Genomic DNA, 19,224 nt, shown 5'->3' with positions numbered 1-19,224 from the left:
ACATTCGTTACTTGTAAATACAGGAAAACCTTAGGCTAACCTTCTTCAGAGTATGTGATGGCATATTGCGCTGTATAGGGTTCGTTTTTCTCCCTTATGCGATAACGTGCGTCGAATATTCACCTGATACTCGCATCCTGCTTGATCACTGTTGATCACGTTTCCACGATTAAAACCGGTCATAAGTGACTACGTTTGCGTGCCGAAAAGAGCCGCCACTTTTTGTATATCTTCTATATTTTGTACCTCCTGATGAGAGACGTATTTAACGTGCCGTTGACGAATTCTAAGCTCCGATTTGAAATTTCTTGCCCAAGATAATGATGCAGCAAAGTAAAATCGTAGTTGGCAGCATATTGAAGTATGTGTTTAGCCACATGTGAAACGTCAACCACGACCTACAACAAATGATGATGCTCAAATAGGTTTGCCGGCCGGAGTCGCCGAACGGTTCGAGGCGCTACAATATGGAACCGCGTGACAGCTACGGTCGCAGGTTCGAATCCTGCCTCGGGCATGGATGTGTGTGATGTCCTTAGGTTAGGTTTCAGTAGTTCTAGGGGACTGATGACCTTAGAAGTTAAGTCCCATAGTGCTCGCTGCCATTTGATCCATTTCAACCAAGTAGGTGTTTTAGCTGCTTTCGCGGCTAATCCGCACATCAGCAGCAGACAAATTGCGTGAGAATCGGGAATCTCAAAAACATCGGTGTTGAGAATGCTACATCAACATCGATTGCACCCGTACCATATTTCTATGCACCAGGAATTGCATGGCGACGACTTTGAACGTCGTGTACAGTTCTGACACTGGGCAGAAGAGAAATTACGGGACGCTGACACATTTTTTGCACGCGTTCTATTTAGCGACGAAGCGTCATTCACCAACAGCGGTTACGTAAACCGGCATAATATGCACTGTTGGGCAACGGAAAATCCACGATGGCTGCGACAAGTGGAACATCAGCGACCTTGGCGGGTTAATGAATGGTGCGGCAAGATGGGAGGAAGGATAATTGGCCCCCATTTTATCGATGGCAATCTAAATGGTGTAATGTATGCTGATTTCCTACGTAATGTTCTACAGATGTTACTACAAGGTGTTTCACTGCATGACAGAATGACGATGTACTTCCAACATGATGGATGTCCGGCACATAACTCTTGTGCGGTTGAAGCGATATTGAATAACAAATTTCCTGACAGGTGGATTGGTCGTGGATGCACCATATCATGGCCCGCACGTTCACCGGATCTGACGTCCCCGGATTTCTTTCTGTGGGGAAAGTTGAAGGATATTTGCTATCGTGATCCGCCGACAACGCCTGACAACATTCCTCAGCGCATTCTGAATGCATGTGCGGACATTACGGAAGGCGAACTACTCGCTGTTGAGAGGAATATCGTTACACGTATTGCCAAATGCACTGACGTTGACGGACATCATTTTGAGCATTTATTGGATTAATGTGGAATTTACAGGTAATCACGCTGTAACAGCATGCGTTCTCAGAAATAATAAGTCCACAGAGGCACATGTATCACATTGGAACAACCGAAATAAAATGTTCAAACGTACCTACGTTCTGTATTTTAATTTAAGAAACCTACCTGTTACTAAATGTTCGTCTAAAATTGTGAGCCACATGTTTGTGACTATTACAGCGCCATCTATCACAAAGCGAAAAAAGTGGTCGAACTAAAACATTCATATTTCTTTACGTACTACACGAATATGTAATAAAAAATGGGGGTTCCTGTTTAAAAAAGAACACAGTTGATATCCGCGTGACCTATGGCAGCACCATCTAGCGGGCCAACCGTAGCGCCATCTGGTTTTCCGCTTCAAGCTAGACAAGTTTCGTTCTTTGTAATTTTTTCGTTTGACGCTTATTTCGTGAAATATTTGGCCCTGTCACGATTAGTGGACAAAACCGTGTATTACAGCGCTAGTCGAAGGGTGTACATCCTCCATTATTCAGATTATGCGCCTGAAAGATACGACACAACAAACAATAAGTAGTTACTACGGCATAAACAGACGAGCTAATTACTACAAACTATCAACAGTACTCGTCATATGTTACTTACGGTAGAACACTGTATTCATTCACAAAACGTATTTCATTCGGCGCATAAACGATGGAAAAATCACTACATGTATCCGCGAGTTTCGGGGCAGCCTAATGTCGGAAAACGACTCTTTCCGATTGACTTCTATAAGGCTCTTGCTGGACAGCTTTACTCTTCCAGGTTCACAACTATGATACGACGAAGATGCAACCGGGATAACATAACTATCCCCGCGTGCATTCTGTCCCGTGCCTCGCTTTAAACAAGCGTCGCGCGGTTTGCTATCTGCAGTCCCTCGTGAGGAATTCGCAGCACTCTTACTCGGAGTTGTTTTCATGTGACAAGACTTAAAAGTTTAATACTTTACTAACTCACGGCGTTTCGGAAATTAGTTTGCCTACCTTATTATTATCATTCCTTATTTATTTACTTACCTTATTAAACCTCCTATCCCTATCAATTGAGATATGGAAAAATACAAACGAAAAAAATAACATCCGCTAGGTTTCTTCGAGATTCGAACCTGCGTTTTCCGATTGCCAGCCAGTTACCTTGGCCGTTGTGCTATCGGCACTGCCGGCGAAAAGCGTTTACCATGTGGGTACAGAAAGTAGAAGTTGTAAAAGTTTCTTACCTCGATTTCTGGAAACGTATGCGTTTTCGGACCCGATACCTGATGATGAAAAATGCTCTACTTACAATTATCTATCGATCCCGTCAATTTTGAGTCGATTGCTCGTCATAACCTTTAGGGGTGATTTTCTCAAAAACGCGGGGCTGTTGACCCAAAATATCTTGGATTCCTTCGTTTTAGTTTGTACACAAGCGACCTACCATATTTGAGCCGAATCGGTTGGCCGTGTCTGAGGCCTCCCCCATGTCAGTGTTTCATACTGCAAATCCACTGGCGGTGTAGCATCAGGAGACAGTTATTCTCCTGAGAATTTGTCAGTGATTTTGTCATATTTATTTGATAATTATCTCTGAAAGAAAAGTCGGAAACTCAAATTGCTGTGCGAGATCAAGAAAAAGCAGTTGTGTACTGGATGAACTAATGGTGAATCTTTCTTTTACATTGCAGATCAGCCTAATTCTTGAAATTAAATGCAGTGTAAAAGAGTGAGAAACATACAAAGTCCTGTCGAAGTACCTTTACATAATACCAAACGTGACCGTTCTCGATGGTTCATTGTTACCTACGTCATTCGTTTTTCTTAACGACTCGACCGGCAACTTTACACTACGTAGGAAAAGGACAATGTTTGGCAAAGATTGTTATGTGTCAGATACATCAACGTCTGGAAATTATATTTTTTTCACGCGTTTTTCTTCCATTTCATGGAAACAAATCCCTTCTGTATCTCGAGTCTTGGGTAATTCATGAAAATTCTGAACCCTTATCAACGATATTTCCAGTTATATACAAATATGTATATATACTTCAGATTTCATCTGGTATGACGAATGTACTTCAACCGATAGACCAATAATTTTTCCGTCAGTGAAATGCATTTTGAAGAACATCACAACAGAGTGTTGTTATGAACAGATAATTGTAGTTTTCAGTTTGCCAGCATGATAATATTATTGCTTTTGAATCACTAGTACGCTGTTGTTTTCCTGTCTCCGCCTTCAGAATACAGTGCGACACAATATGCAGAGCTCTCTGCAAAAAATGGTTCAAATGGCTCTGAGCACTGTGGGCCTTAACATCTGAGGTCATCAGTCCCCTAGAAAGAATTACTTAAACCTAACTAACCTAATAACATCACACACATCCATGCCCGAGGCAGGATTCGAACCTGCGACCGTACCGGTAGCGCGGTTCCAGACTGAAGCGCCTAGAACCGCTCAGCCACTCCGGCCGGCTCTCTGCAAAAGACATGGTGGTTATAATTAACTTTTAGCTCACGTTTGATGGCCGGAACTAGTCGTACAAATTGAATAATACGCAATCTATAGCAGTTTATCTGTACGCCAGTTCCTAGCGTTCACTTTGTCCTTCAGGCGATGCATTTTCTGCGATTTTTATCCTTTGTGCCCATTTCTATCTACATTGTGCTCTTACAAAGTTATGAAGGAATAGTGGTATTATTTTAAGTCTTCATTGGTGTGCTATAAGGGCTCTACCAGAATATATTTCAGATCGTTGGTTACGCTCTTCGGGACGTTACCCAAAGCATGAAGGTGGTTTATGATCCACGGAAATAAATATGCAGGGAAATAAAACGAAGTCACAGGGACTGAGATGAGGTGAATAGGGAGGCAGAAGAACCACAAGGGACGAGATACTGGCGTAGGTAACGCTTTGAGTCGTGCTTGGGTGGCTCAGTCGTTGCAGCACTTGCCAGCGAAGGGCTAAGGCCGCGAGTTCGAGTGTCAGTCCGTTACAAAGTTTTAATCTTTCCAGGAAGTTTCACCAGGAGAATGATATTGGTAACCAAAGTTCATCGATAGAGACTTCCACGTGATAAGGGACACTGCAGTAATGTACTATCCAAGTGCATGCAATGTCTAGTGACACAAGTGGTATCCTTTTTCTGAGGCTTTCGTGGCCTTCCTAATAAGAGCTGTTATTGACAGTTTGTCGCTGATCCCATGGCGATAAAAATAACCATCGATTTGTGTCTGGAATTTATTATTCTCACTTTTATGGCAGAAGGAGTATTTGCAGCTGGCCACTCCAGATTCTGACGTTTTGTCTCCGGATCATATTCGCAAATCCGCGATTCGTAATTTATGATAAGGCGATTGAAGATTTCTCACTTCTCCGAAGACAGTCCAGAAGTTCATGAATTCGGTAATTTTGTTGATCGAGCGGAAGATTCTTTGGAAGTATATTTACGCACACTTGTCTACACATGTCCAAGCCTCGTGTTAAAATCTGATGGACGTTAAACAGTACGATCTTCCTCATTGTTAATCGACAAAGGCACTTAGCTGTTCCCATCCGCCCTTGAGGGTGAAAGTCTCTCTCCACGAGATAAGTCTTACCATTTTTCTCAGCTGTTTTGAAAGGACTTCTGTTACCTCAAGAGCCTTAGTCACAGTAGCGATTCCACAAAGATTCAAACATAATTTAATTCCGCAACGTTGGTCATACTTGTGACGGTCCACGCTCTCAGCGCACTTTGGAAACATAGCTTCGCTTCAGACGTTTTCGACACTTGTGTACTAACTTCAGCAGGCTAAAACTGCCACTGAATTAACGTCACATTCAACAAAACTGTCGAGTGAAGGAGGGAACTGCGATGTCGGTGTTTCCAGTCTCTACATCTAACTCTACACATATATCTACATTCCACGAGTCACGGTATGTGGCGGAGGGTATTTTGTGTACCTCAGTCACGTGCAATCGTTGCTGTTTCAGTTGCGATTGGTTTACGGTAAGAATGATTGCTGGTAAACCTCTGTGTGAGTAGATATAATTCCGGTTTTCCATTCACGATCTTTCCACGAGCTTGCTAAATGAATCTTTAATGAAATACCTTTCTCTTCTTTGGATCTCCATACTTCCTCTATCAATCCTATCTGGTACGGAGCCGAGATTGGCGAGCAATATTCACGAACTGGTCGAATGAGGATTTTTTAAGCTAACTCATTTGTGAATCGACTACAGTTCCTGAGGATTCTGACAGTAAATCCCTACCTGGTATCTGCTGTACTTACGATTAGTTTTATGTGGTCGTTCTATTTTCAATCGCTCTGTTCGCATACTCTTAGATATTTTATAAGTGTGACTGTTGCCTGTGATCTGCAATCGTGTAGTCATACAATAAAGAGTCTCTCCTTCTATTTATGCGCCATAAGCTATATTTATGCTGAGGGACAACCGGCAATCCCTGCACCAAGCGTCAACATCCTCTGCAGGTCTTCCTACATTTCGACACAATTTTATGGCGTTGCGATTTCTCTGTATAGCATAGCGTCATACATAAAAACCCTCGTGGAACTTCCTACGTCATCAAATAGGTCATTTACATATATTGTCGAAAGTAAATCTTTGACGATTGCCCTAAATTACTTTTATGACTGAAGACTACGTTGACAACAGCATGCTGTGTTATCTTTACTAGTAACTCTTTAGCCCAGTCATACAGATGGTTTCAGATCCTCTGTGCTCGTATTTTCCTCATCAGGCGTGAGTGTGGAACTATATCGGACGCCTTGCGGAAGCGGCGGCATCTATCTGAGCTCTGGTATTTATTGCTTTTTGAGTCTTGTGGACGGACAGAGCAGCTGGGTTTCATATGATCGCTGTTTTCAGAATCCATGTTGATTCCTGCAGAGATTTCGATCACCAGAAATGTCATAGTACGCCACCTAGAAACACAGTTCAAAACTCCATAGTAGACCGTCGTCGACGATATAGGCCTACATATTATGTATCTTTTTGACAACCCGTCCTGGAAAAGGGAGTGACCTGCGTCTTTTACAATCAGTAGAAACGCTTCGATCCTCCGGCGACCTACAGAACACTGCTGCTAACAGAGCAGCAACTTCTTTTACATACTCTGTAGAATCGTATTGTTACCGAATTAGGTCTAGTGGCTTTTCCTCCATTGAGTGGTTTGAGTTGCTTTCCTGCCCCCTGACCGTTCATTTCTGTAGCTGTCATTCCGACAATTGTATGACAATTTAAATGAGGACCCACACCTCGATGTGCAGAAAGCACCATTCCAGATATTCGCCAAGATCTATCAAAGCTGATGAGTTACTCTGGATAATAGCAGGTAGCGAATGATCACGTGACACCACAGACTTCGATCGTTCGTCACTGAACACCTCACATACCACAATTTACACACCATAATTTACGAATAATATCCAGTGAACTGTCACAGCATGTGAGCTGCTGCCGTAAAAGGCGACTTCCTTTCGTTTTTGTAAAGTTTACACCCTTGGAGCTTTTCCTGAAAGCAGCCCCGGACTCCTTTACCCGCACGAGCAGCAATTACCGCCGCGCCGTTGGCGTCCCGTGGCGCAGTTTGACGGGGGTTGGGTTTCTTCGCCTCGCGCTGTCCTCGCAGTCTCCCTGTAATCTTCCGAGGAGCCTCCAGCGCTGATTACAGGCCGCCTCACTGAGAGTGTCCCTTTGTGCCGTAGTGACAGAAACTAAATGCCTCTGACAACACTATTTGACACAGGAACTCGTTGTTCTTACAGATTAAAGTTCTGGAGTTTTCGTCCTTGTTGATGTTAGACGTCGGATAAAGCATCTACCTTGACGTCTTCTCTTTCTCATTATCGAATAACTTTTTAACTACGTTTGGGGAAGAGGCCACGGTTCGAGTGTGACATCCAACACTGCGTACCCCTCATCGGTACTAAATTTTTATGCTAATATCACTCCTTCAGCTTGTGCTTACTCCCACTGATATCATACTTTTGGTTCCAAATTAATGGAACAGCTGGGTGCCGTCAAGTTTCATTCGTGGTTGGCAGTTCGTCTGAAGAAGTCGAAGAAGAATATCACTGTTAACGTCCCATCGACAACAAAGACACTAGAGACGGAGCACAAGCTGGGATTAAGGAAGGATGCGGAAGGAATTACGCCGCATCGTTCCAAAGAACGATCCCGGCATTAGCCTTAAGCGATGTAAGAAAGTCACGGAAAACCTAAAATTCGACCGCTGAACGCGGATATGAATCCTCATCCTCCAAACCGGTAATTGGTTAAAATTGGGCTTGAAAGTTTATTCTGAAAGTAAATCTTTATTAAAGGACTACTAAAGCATTTTTGAAGCTACATGAAAATTGGTGTTTGACTTCTCAGGGGAAAAAAATATTCAGTGTTTTTGGAAATTCAGTCGCTAAGTGGTGAAATAAGGAATGAAAATTTTTATGAAACTATTTGGTGATATTTAAATATATTTAAAGCGAAGTCTATGAAAATTGGTATTTGGCTTCTGAAGTAATATGTACTGCAGAACGGAAGTGTGTATGGAAATGTCTCTACTCCCTATGTTGTTTATGAACAAAGAGCTTTCAAGTACAGAGTCATCGCTACACAGAAAAGGATATCGTTTCACGAGCGGAAATAAGAACATAATCTGCGCGGCAGATGAAATAGATCTGACATACTAAAGTAGTTCTGCAGACTTGAAAAGGAGCCACCAGTGATGGTTGCAGTTACATGGGGTATTTTATGTATCCCGACAAGAACTGTATCAACTGAAGGGTGCTTTAGATTTTAGAAAAGGTGGCATGTTATTAACAAATCGATGCAACCAATTAAATCAAGAATGCCTGAACGGTTAGCTGCTCATCAACAGTAACTATAAATTTTCTGGAAATGTAAAGTGTGAGAAGTTACAACTGTGAATATATAACGTTCCTCGTATGTTTTCGTCACAAAAATAATCTACTTCCGTGTTGGCTATGTGTCAATAGACCATACTCTTCGAGGTAGTTCGGGGTCGAACACAATATTTTTTCCAAAATCCTGCTGCTTAAAGACGTTCATTATATGGGCCTGTAACTTAGTGGATTACGCCTCCTGCCTTTCTTGAATGTTCGTGTGACCTGTGCAACTTTCCTGTCTTCGTTTACAGATTTGTCGAGCGATCGGTTGTACTTCATTGTTAAGTATGGAGCTATTGCTTTAGCGTACACTGAAAGGAACTTAATTCGTATACAGTCTGGGCAGGCAGATTTGCTTTTATTAAGAGATTTAAGTTGCTCCCCTACTCCAGAGATATCTGCTTCTAAGCTACTCATGTTGGCAGCTGTTCCTGATTCGAATTCTTGGATGTTTACTTCGTCTTCTTTGGTGACGGAATATCGGAAGGCTGTGTTCAGTAACTCTGCATTGGCAGCACTGTCATCGAAAGTATTTCCATTACTTTCGCACAGAGAAGACATGTGTCTTTCCGCTAGCGTACTTTACACACCACCAGAATATCTTTGGATTTTATACCGAGTTTCGAGACAAAGTTTCGTTGTGGAATCCATTGTACCCTCTCGCACTGAAGTAAGCGCAAAATTTCAAGGTAGGGATTTTGCTTTCGCTTAAATCTCGCATGCTGTTTTCGTTCTTTCTGCTACAAAGCTCTGATCTGTTTTGTGTTCCGTGGGAGATTAGCTGGGTTGTTTGTTAACTTATTTGTGATAAATTTCTAAATCACTGTCGATACTATTTCTTTGAATTGGAGCCACATTTGCTTCACACTTATATTGTTAATTTGGAAGGAGAGGAGATAGTCTAACATGAAGACGTCAAGCGTATTTTTATCTGCCTTTTTGAAGGGAAATATTTTTCGTTCATTTTTTGGTAGTTTACGGCGTTACGATATTCAGTCCCGCTACGGCAACTCTTTGTCTTCTATTCCTGTATCCGTGCTGATGCTCGTCATAAGCTCAGTATTATTTGTTTCTAAGAGGTCATGTGTGTTTTCCCAACCGTTTACTATTCGAGTGGGCTCGTGATCTAGTAGCTCGAAATAATTTTCAGAGAATGCGTTCAGCACAATTCCGGATGATGTTTCAAGCGTGCCTCCAGACTTGAGTTTGTTCATCAGTCGGATGATTTCAACAGGCAGGACTGATATAGAGAAGGACCAATGAAGAGCGGGGGACATGGAAAGATTTACTGATGAAATTTAGAGGGAAAGTTTTCCGGGAAGAGTTGGATGACATATTACGCCCTCCCATATACATCCAACAAAGTGATCATGACTAGAAAACTGGACAAATTAGAGCTAATTCAACGGCTTACCGACAATCACTCTTCCTGCACGGCATTCGTGAGTGGAACACGAACGGTGGGATCAGTTAGCGAAACCAGAAGCAGCCTCTGCCACAAACCGTTGGGTGGCTTGCGGAGTATCGTGTATATCTTATGTAGATATTCTCTGTGGTCAAATGTTTCCCTTCTACTGCTTTATGTGGACACACCCGTCTTCCAAACACACAACCGGCGTGTTCACAGGGCTGTACAAACAGACTATGTGATCCGAGGTACCCGGACACCCCCAAAAGCATACTTTTTCGTATTAGGTGCATTGTGCTGCCACCTACTGTCAGGTGCTTCATATCAGAGACCTCAGTAGTCATTAGACATCGTGAGAGAGCAGAATGGGGCGCTGCGCGCACCTCACGGATTTTGAACGTGGTCAAGTGATTGGGTGTCGTGTCATACGTCTGTATTCGAGTTTTACACACTTGTAAACATCCCTAGGTCCTCTGTTTTCGATGTAATAGTGAAGTGGAAACGTGAAAGGACACGTACAGCACAAAAGCGTACAGGTCGACCTCGTCTGTTAATTGAAGAGACCGCCGACATTTGAAGCTGGTAGTAATGTGTAATTGGCAGGCATCTATCCAGACCAGCACACAGGAATTCCAAACTGCATCAGGATGCACTGCAGGTACTGCGACACTTAGGTGGGAGGTGAGAAAACTTGGATTTCACGGTCGAGCGGCTGCTCATAAGCCATACATCGCTCCGGCAAATGCCAAACGACGCCTCGCTTGGTGTACGGATCGTAAACAGTGGAAGATTGAACAGTGGAAAAACGTTGTGTGGAGTGACGAATCACCGTACACAATGTTGCGATCTGATGGCAGGGTATGGCGTATGACCGGTGAACATCATCTACCAGCGTGTGTAGTGCCAACAGTAAAATTTAGAGCCGGTGGTGTTATGGTATTGTCGTGTTTTTCATGGAGGGGGGTTGCACCCCTTGTTGTTTTTCGTGGCACTATCACAGCACAGGCCTACATTGATGTTTTAAACAATTTCTTGCTTCCCACTGATGAAGAGCAATTCGAGGATGGAGACTGCATCTTCCAAGACGATCGAGCATCTGTTCATAATGCACGACCTGTGGCGGAGTGGTTACACGACAATAACTTCCCTATAATGGAGTGCCTGCCCAGAGTCCTGACCTGAATCCTATACAACACCTTCGGGATGTTTTGGAACGCCGACTTAGTGCCAGGCCTCACCGACGGACATCGATATCTCTCCTTAGTGCAGCACTCCGTAAAGAATGTGCTGCCATTTCCCAGAAAACCTTCCAGCGTCTGATTGAACGTATGTCTGCGAGAGTGGAAGCTGTCATCAAGGCTAAGGGTTGATCTACAGCATATTGAATTCCAGCATTATCGATGGAGGGCGCCACGAACTTGTAAGTCATTTTCAGCCAGGTGTCCAGATGCTTTTGATCAAATAATGTATGTTCCTAGTTGACGTTTACTTCCGCACCGTTTCGCATATTCACCGAATCGACGAATCAAATAACATCATTCCAACAGAAAATATGTGAAACTCTTGGAACATCTGGCGAAATATAGCAATCGACATATCTTAAATTTTGTAACTCTTCGAGATACAGGGGTTGGACAAAACTACGGAAACACTGTGAGATATGCAGGCTTGAACATAAATGCAGATGCTAGTCAAGCTTTCACGTTGCGCTGTTGCATTCGACCACTACCGCCGCCTGCGCATTATGCTCAGTACGTTGGCAGCGTCAATCTAGGTGAGAACAGTGTTTTGAGTAATTGTGAAAACATTATGTCGGAGATAAGAAATTCGAACGTGGGCAAATTTTTGGTGTTCGTACGGTGGGTGCTTCTGTGCCAAGACAGCCAAAGAGCTTGGTGTTTCAAGAGCCACTTATCAAAGATTTATACCGCATACAGGAAAAGTGGAAATACGTCAGTCGCTAAGTCACAACGCAGACCAAAGTGTTTGTTGCGTACTTGTGGCAGATTGTGATACGAGAGCAGCGTAACGAAAGGTAAGGGGACGACAGTTGCAAAGGTCACCGCAGAAGTGAATGTAGCAATCGCGATTTCCGTCAACATCGAAACGACACGATGGGAGATCCATAAGTAGAGAATTGCAGTGTGAGTTGGAATTCCAAAACCACTTGTCAGTGATGCAAATGCTATACATGTAACATGAAAACGTAGTGCTGAAGCCACAAAACCTGGACGCTGGAGCAAGGGAAGAAAGTGATTTTGTGAGATGAGTCTTGTTTCACACTGTTTCCAATATTTGACCGTGCATGCTTCTCAAGACTGAAATATGGCGAGGGATCAGTGACGATTTGGCAGCCATATCGTTGTATTTCCTGGTCCCCATGGTTATTCTGTAAAGTAGCTTCACTGTAAAGGATTATGAGATCATTTTGACTGATCAGGAGCACCACGAGGTAAAACGTTTGTTCCCTGGTGCTGAGTTCCAACACGACAGGATCCCTTTGCACACAGTTTACATTTCCATTTCTGGTTTTGTGAGCACGAGGATGATTTGTCACATCTGCCCTGGCCACCAAAGTCGCCATATCTAAATTTTTTGAACCTTTGTGGTCTGCTTTTGACAGAAGGATGCGTCTCTATGCACCTACATCGTCGTTACCTGTCTTGCCGATATTTGGCAGCAAGAATGGTAGTTGAAAACAATACAGCCTCTGTATTTACGTATTCCAAGACGACTAAGAACTGATTTGAATGCCAACGGGTTTCCACATTTTCTTCGCACCCTCTATAATCATCAGTGATAGGTGTCAACCGGATATGCCATAACAGAACAGGTTTCTCTACTCTTCCTCGACAATTTGAGGCTTCGGTGAAAGCTAGAGGTGCTGTTAAACGGTATCAGTGTGATATCTCTTGGAGGGGTACTAAATTTTTGTTCAATTTTCTCATGTCATGTACAGATGTACAGTAATGACCGTGTTACACTCCTGTAGCGTACTCCAAAAGTTCGTTTTACAACTGACGACTTCACCCCATTAAGAACGAAGTGTTAGTATCCATCTAGTAGGAAGTCGAGAATCCATTTGCGGAGCTGATCCGATAGCTTGTAAACTTGTACCTTTTCAAGCAAAGACAGTGCGGAATTGCTTCAAATATCTATGGAAGCCAAAGAGTATCTCATAATTTATTGTTCATCGAATCCTGTGAATGAACAAATAAACCAAGTTTTTTTTCTGTTTGTGGAACTCACGTTGGCTTCAACAGCACATCGAGCGTAAGGCGTGTTCCATCGTCGATTGACCTAAAAGGTTGATAATTACATGCATTGTTTCTCTGTGGAGACAAACATCTTCTGATCTGCGTAGTGTTACGTGTAAGGAAACCCATATTTTTCTGAGGTATCCTAGAGAATTCTAATGAGATATGTGTGGATGCAAATATTATCTCCGCACTCAAAAACTATAATGGATAATTTAACACTTCTTTGTTTAGGGTATGTAGTAGTTAGTTGAGGGGTAGTAATTTCTGCCTTTGTTCTTGTTTCTCATTCAAATTTCACCACGACTAGGCACTGCTGAGAAAAAGATACCAATGACGTGTAGTCTTGAATGGCAGATGCCTTTGATAAGGAAGGATTCTACAAAGCACTATAATGTTACTTGCCGAGTTTTTCTTTTTCCCATCCATCCGATTACAAACTGACTGTTTTCACTATTTAACAAAGTATTTTTACAGGATTATGTACTGAATTTTGTTTGATGAGGCTGAAAGTAGAATTTATGGATATTCAGTTGCTATTTTCGGAGAATGGATCTGTAAAATTCAGGTGCAACGAGGACGATCACAGTTGCTTCACCACTCCATAGACCACCTCTCATTACCATTAAGTAGGAAGTCATACTCAACACTATGTATTTCACTTTGTGGCACACAACCACATTGCACATATGTGGTAACAGGTGTTTCAAAATCACAAGTTTGTTAGAAGTATAATTTCCTTATTGTGCCTGTCGTGACATAACATTCTGTCACACTTATTGGAAAGAATATGCCAACTGAATGTTTCTTGTGAAAAGGGAATATTTTCATACTTTCCTGAAATTTTCATGTTAATAATAATGTTTGTCCTACTGTGGGTTACGCTGGAAGTATAGCTATATAGCTCATTTGAACAAAAATGTTCTTTGTGAATATTGGTGACATAAATTGTTCCAATATTAAGCCACGACACCAGAATACTTGGAAATTTCTTTAAAAAGTTCATTCTGAAATAGATATTTGAAAAACATACTTACGACTGGTAGCTGCTTCAGTTACAAATTTTAAAATATTTATGAACTTCCAGCATGCTGGAAGCAACTTCTGTTAAGCAATAGATGAAAAACCAGTCCAAGTTGCAAATATTTCATTTGTCATTCGATGACTGGTTTCGGGCCGCGACCCATATTCAAATCAACACGATAAAGTCGAAAATGGCATTTCCGAAGATGTCAACGAAATGTGCAATGTACAGTCACAGTTCATACTGCCAGTTGTCTGTGAATGCACAATCATGCTCAAACGTTTCCGATCGACCTGAATTGCATTTCGCCTGATATGCATGCAGCCCACATAACGCAACTGTCTAGCAGGTCCTCTAATCGCTCCTTGGTACAGTCGTTAGACTACTGAAAATGGTTCCAACAAGTCACCGCTAGAAAACTCTGCTCTGTATCACAATAACTCAAGATGTAAAGAAATACCACGATACTACAAATATCAGGGAACACCTTATCATAGATAAGACTGTCCTTAAGGCTTGTAAGCTCACATTTATTGCAGTAAATGACATACCTGAAATGTTACCACTCTCATTATTACGTTATATAGGTAATGTACGTAGTAAGTTCGTCGTATTCATGATTTCCTCTTCAAAGCAACATACCGTACTTGTTATTTAACACAAAATGACACTGAAAATTTACGTTATTCACGAGCAGCTAGTTGAGGATATGTATGAACTTCAAATGTCACGACGAACCGTCTCGTTCTGCATATGGATTCAAACCCAGGTCATGCAGACTAAGATTTCGTGACTGACGGAAACTAACAGTCATTCCTGACTATGCATACAGACAGTGATATACCTCGATTTTAGACAGTATCAGTTAGCGAATATCTACTTTAAATTGAATAACGTAAACATTTTTAACGGACGCGAATTCCTACCCAGCAACTATTGTCCCTGTTAACGAACTACGAGAGATGTTAAGTATTGCTTCTTCGCAAGTAACTTACTTGAAATGCCGTGAGGTAAAGCTTTGTGTTGGACAGGGATTCGAACCCAGAACCTAATCAGATTGTTAACGAAGCTTAATCAACCGTGACATATCGGATTTTCTCGGCAGTAGCTAGATGAAGCATTAATTTTTTCCTTACAAGGACTCGAACCCGGCACCAAAAATGGCTCTGAGCACTATGGGACTTAACATCTATGGTCATCAGTACCTTATAACTTAGAACTACTTAAAGCTAACCAACCTAAGGACATCACACAACACCAAGTCATCACGAAGCAGAGAAAATCCCTGACCCTGCCGGGAATCGAAGCCGGGAACCCGGGCGCGGGAAGCGAGAACGCTACCACACGACCACGAGCTGCGGACCCCCGGCACCTATTGCTGTTATATTCAAGAGAAAACGACCGTTAAATTTGGGTTTGTTACACCAGCAGTGACATGTGAGCATGTTTGGAGTAGAAATAATATGACGAAGAGTTCAGTGCTGACTGGGAATCAAACCCCACACATATCGTTGTTGACTACACACAAAGAGACGCCAGCTACCCAATTTTTCTCCACCAGCAGCTCGGAATAACATCCTTGAACTTACAGTGATCTCTCAAATAGTGCTGTGTCTCACTGGGAATCAAAAATGTGAGATATCGTTGGCGTTGACAACGAATGAAAATGCATTAAAGATCAAAATTATTATCCACCAGCAGATAGGTGCTCTCATGCCAGAGCCTGATAATACATAATGAAAACTTTAGTGCCGGGCCAGGATTCGAACCCATTCACGCGCAATATGTGGGCATGTTGAGGAATCTGTAGTTTTGAACAAACAAGAAATTTTAGTCGAGCTGTATTGTCCTGAAGGGATCAAATTCCGTGCTACGTGCGGTCTGAGTTGCATTCCAAGCTCAGAACCAATTTTATCGACATACAGAAGCTCAAATAAAAGATGGAATAATTGTCCTGTGACCCTACATAGCGTTTGTTCCGTCACTAGAAATAAATAAGTAGTACAAGAAAGGTTACTGGTGATAGAGTTCCCACATTTCGCCACTCCTGACTTTTTGTGGTTCAGCCTAACGTCTACTTGGTAGAGAAGGAATATCACGTTTAATGTGAATTTCATACCACAATGCCATTATACTTTCTTCACTTGGCGCAGCCAGAAGTGAATAGAATACGTCTCTCTCCGTTAAAAATCATCGACAGAAGCTGGAATCGAACCCAGACCATCATCATAGGAACCTATCAAGAATCCAACAGACCACCAACTGATCTTCTCTCAGATTAATTTTTCTATCATAACACTGTTGCGGCACATTAGATGAGAATTCTTACTCAAAGGCACTCTGTGGTGGTTTGCAGCATGTTCAGTACATTCATTTACTTTGTTGACCGAATCGCCATGAACTAGCTGCCTCGTCGACCAAGTGTATACATTCGACTCTATTTTGTAATCACCGAAATAAAATCACGTAACTGCCACCCACACAGAACTGCCAACAGTGTAGGATGCAGAAATTTATGTAGGAAAAGTTCGTTTCCATTTGTTGAAAACGTCGTGCAGTGCAAAAGAAAAACTGTAACTGCCTGTCTCTCGGAAGTCTAGATCCGGCCATGTGCATTATCTCACAGCACTGTGGATTGCAGAAGTTCTGGAGGAACTGTTCTTGACTTCTGGAGACGCTGTAGCTACATGACAGCTACTAGCAGTCTGCCTTCGGCGGTGCTACGGCACGGACGTCTGTTTACGTCCCTGCCGGAGAAGTTCGCGCTCGCGCAGTTGTTTACCTCTTCCGCGTACTCGCGCGTTTAGACGACTCGATATAGAATGGCACATGCATACCGAAAGTCGACTCTCAAGATTAGTTTTTCGAATGAATATGCGAGACCGAAAGCCTACGAAATAGAAAGGTTCCTAAGAGACGAAGTTCAACTTGACTACAACGAACTTATCGGAATCCACCTCTCCATAGTGAGCAGTGTCGTTTACGTCAAGCTGATTAACGGTGCAGTATGTGACAGAATCATCCGAGATACTAAACATGGACTCAAATGTCGTCACTCTGATGGACATGTTGGAGTAGTAACTATTGATCACGCAGGACTGGGTTTACGAAACATACGTATTTTCGAACTTCCCTTCGAGGTTCCGTCTGACTTGGTGGTTGACGCCTTACGGCCATATGGAAGAGTGCTTAGCCACATTGAGGAAACATGTTCCAACTTCACGACTTACCCCGTTCTCAATGGGGCGCGTGAAATCAGAATAGAACTGACACAACATGTACCGTCGTACTTGTTCATCGGCGGATGCAGAGCTATAGTCATCTACGATGGACAACCCAAAACATGCTCAGGCTGCGGGAAAGAGGGCCATGTCCGTTCCGAATGTATGCAGCGGAGGATAGTGCAAGTTCCAAACGGCGAACCCGTGCCTGCGTCCACGTTGACACCGCTGCCACTAACGTATGCGGACGCATTTCCAACAGATCCCATCCCGAAGAATGACCAGCTACAGAGTCCTGACAGTTTACGGCAACCGACCGCAGCAGAGAGCGCCTCCAGTGACGAAACGACGCACACTTCTGCCGCTCCGGCGCCGACGACGCCCGTAACCGAGCGGAAAGGATCGGTAGGAGGTATGGAAATTGATCCTGCTGTTGTGCCGACAGCTGCTTTCGTCCCTGAGCACCGGGAGTCACTTCCGCACTCGGATACGGAGGCGCACACGCGCAAACAACGATCGCCGGAGCGCCACAAGAAACGAAAGCTGGCGCTGTCGGATACCTGCTTACTGCAGTCCACGTCAGACGGACTTGGGTGTAACGTGCATCCGGATGCGCAACGGGAGGTTCTACCCCCCACACAGCAATACGACGCGAATCATGCTAAACAGGGGTTCAATACAGCCACACCGGACGGAAAGCCGACGGAAGGAGTCCCTCAACCCACCGCAGCAACGCCACCGCCTTCGGTCAGCCCGGCTGGAGAAACACGACGGGAGCTGGGCCTCTAGCACAGGAACTGGGCCGACGAATCCGATACTGACCCACACACCGACGAAGCACCCGCAATGGCGAGTGCTGCGTCCACCGGATGTTAACCACGCAGGAGATGCAGACTGACGCACAGACAGCATGTCACCGGGCAGCAGCACACAAATTAACGTAAGCGTTCATGTGCGCTATACGCGCTGAGGAACAGCGGCACGCATATTGAACAGCTTCTATTAATACGATCAGAATGCCTGTCCAATTGCAGTTATTACGAGACATGTTGCATGCGTCAGACGTCGACATCTGCTGCAGGAAGTATGTGTTGAGAGCTTCCCCGACCTCTATGAATACGATACATACATTACACCTACTACCGACGGCGGCAGCAGAACAGCGATACTTCTACGTAGCGGCATAGTAGCCGAGGACGTGGTGTACCTGCCGTCAGCGCGAGGACTGGCGCTCACAGTGCTGGGAGTACGGGTCGTTAACATTTACGCACCGTCGGGGTCCGACAGACGGCGCGACCGATCCCGATTTTACGCAGAGGAGTTTGCGACACTATTCTTAGGTCGGTATGAACATGTCTTATTTGGAGGCGACTTCAACTGCGTGCTCGCACCAAAAGATCAACACCCACGTTATACTTCATGCCCGGAGCTGCGGCAACTCATGCAGGACATGAATCTCATTGATACATGGGAGAAGATACATGGCGACAGACGTGGATACACCTATGTCACGAGTCACTCTGCAAGTCGTCTCGATCGCATTTACGTAACACGTCGTCTGGAACCTGCGATCCTCGATGCGGAATTGTGGCCTGTCGCCTTCTCAGGTCACATAGCATATATATGCACGGTCTCCCTCAGTCGTCAACAAGTGTGGAGGAGTCGCGGTGTTTGGAAACTGAATACAGCACACCTCAGGGAACCTGAGTGCAGACGCTTAATCGAAGACACTTGGCACGTGTGTGAACGACGCCTCCCGACATATCCGACGACGTTGCAGTGGTGGCTGGAATGCGTTAAGCCTGCATTGCGCCGAGCGTTAATTGCATATGGAAGAGAGCAGATGATATGGAGGCGACACACGACGGAATTTTATTTCACGATGCTCCGCGAACTTGCTGTAGAAGCACCTTCACAGGAGCGTCGCGCCGGTATAAAA

Source organism: Schistocerca piceifrons, chromosome 8, assembly GCF_021461385.2.
Source record: "Schistocerca piceifrons isolate TAMUIC-IGC-003096 chromosome 8, iqSchPice1.1, whole genome shotgun sequence".
Classification (NCBI taxonomy): domain Eukaryota; kingdom Metazoa; phylum Arthropoda; class Insecta; order Orthoptera; family Acrididae; genus Schistocerca; species Schistocerca piceifrons.
This window is presented reverse-complemented; position numbering follows the sequence as displayed.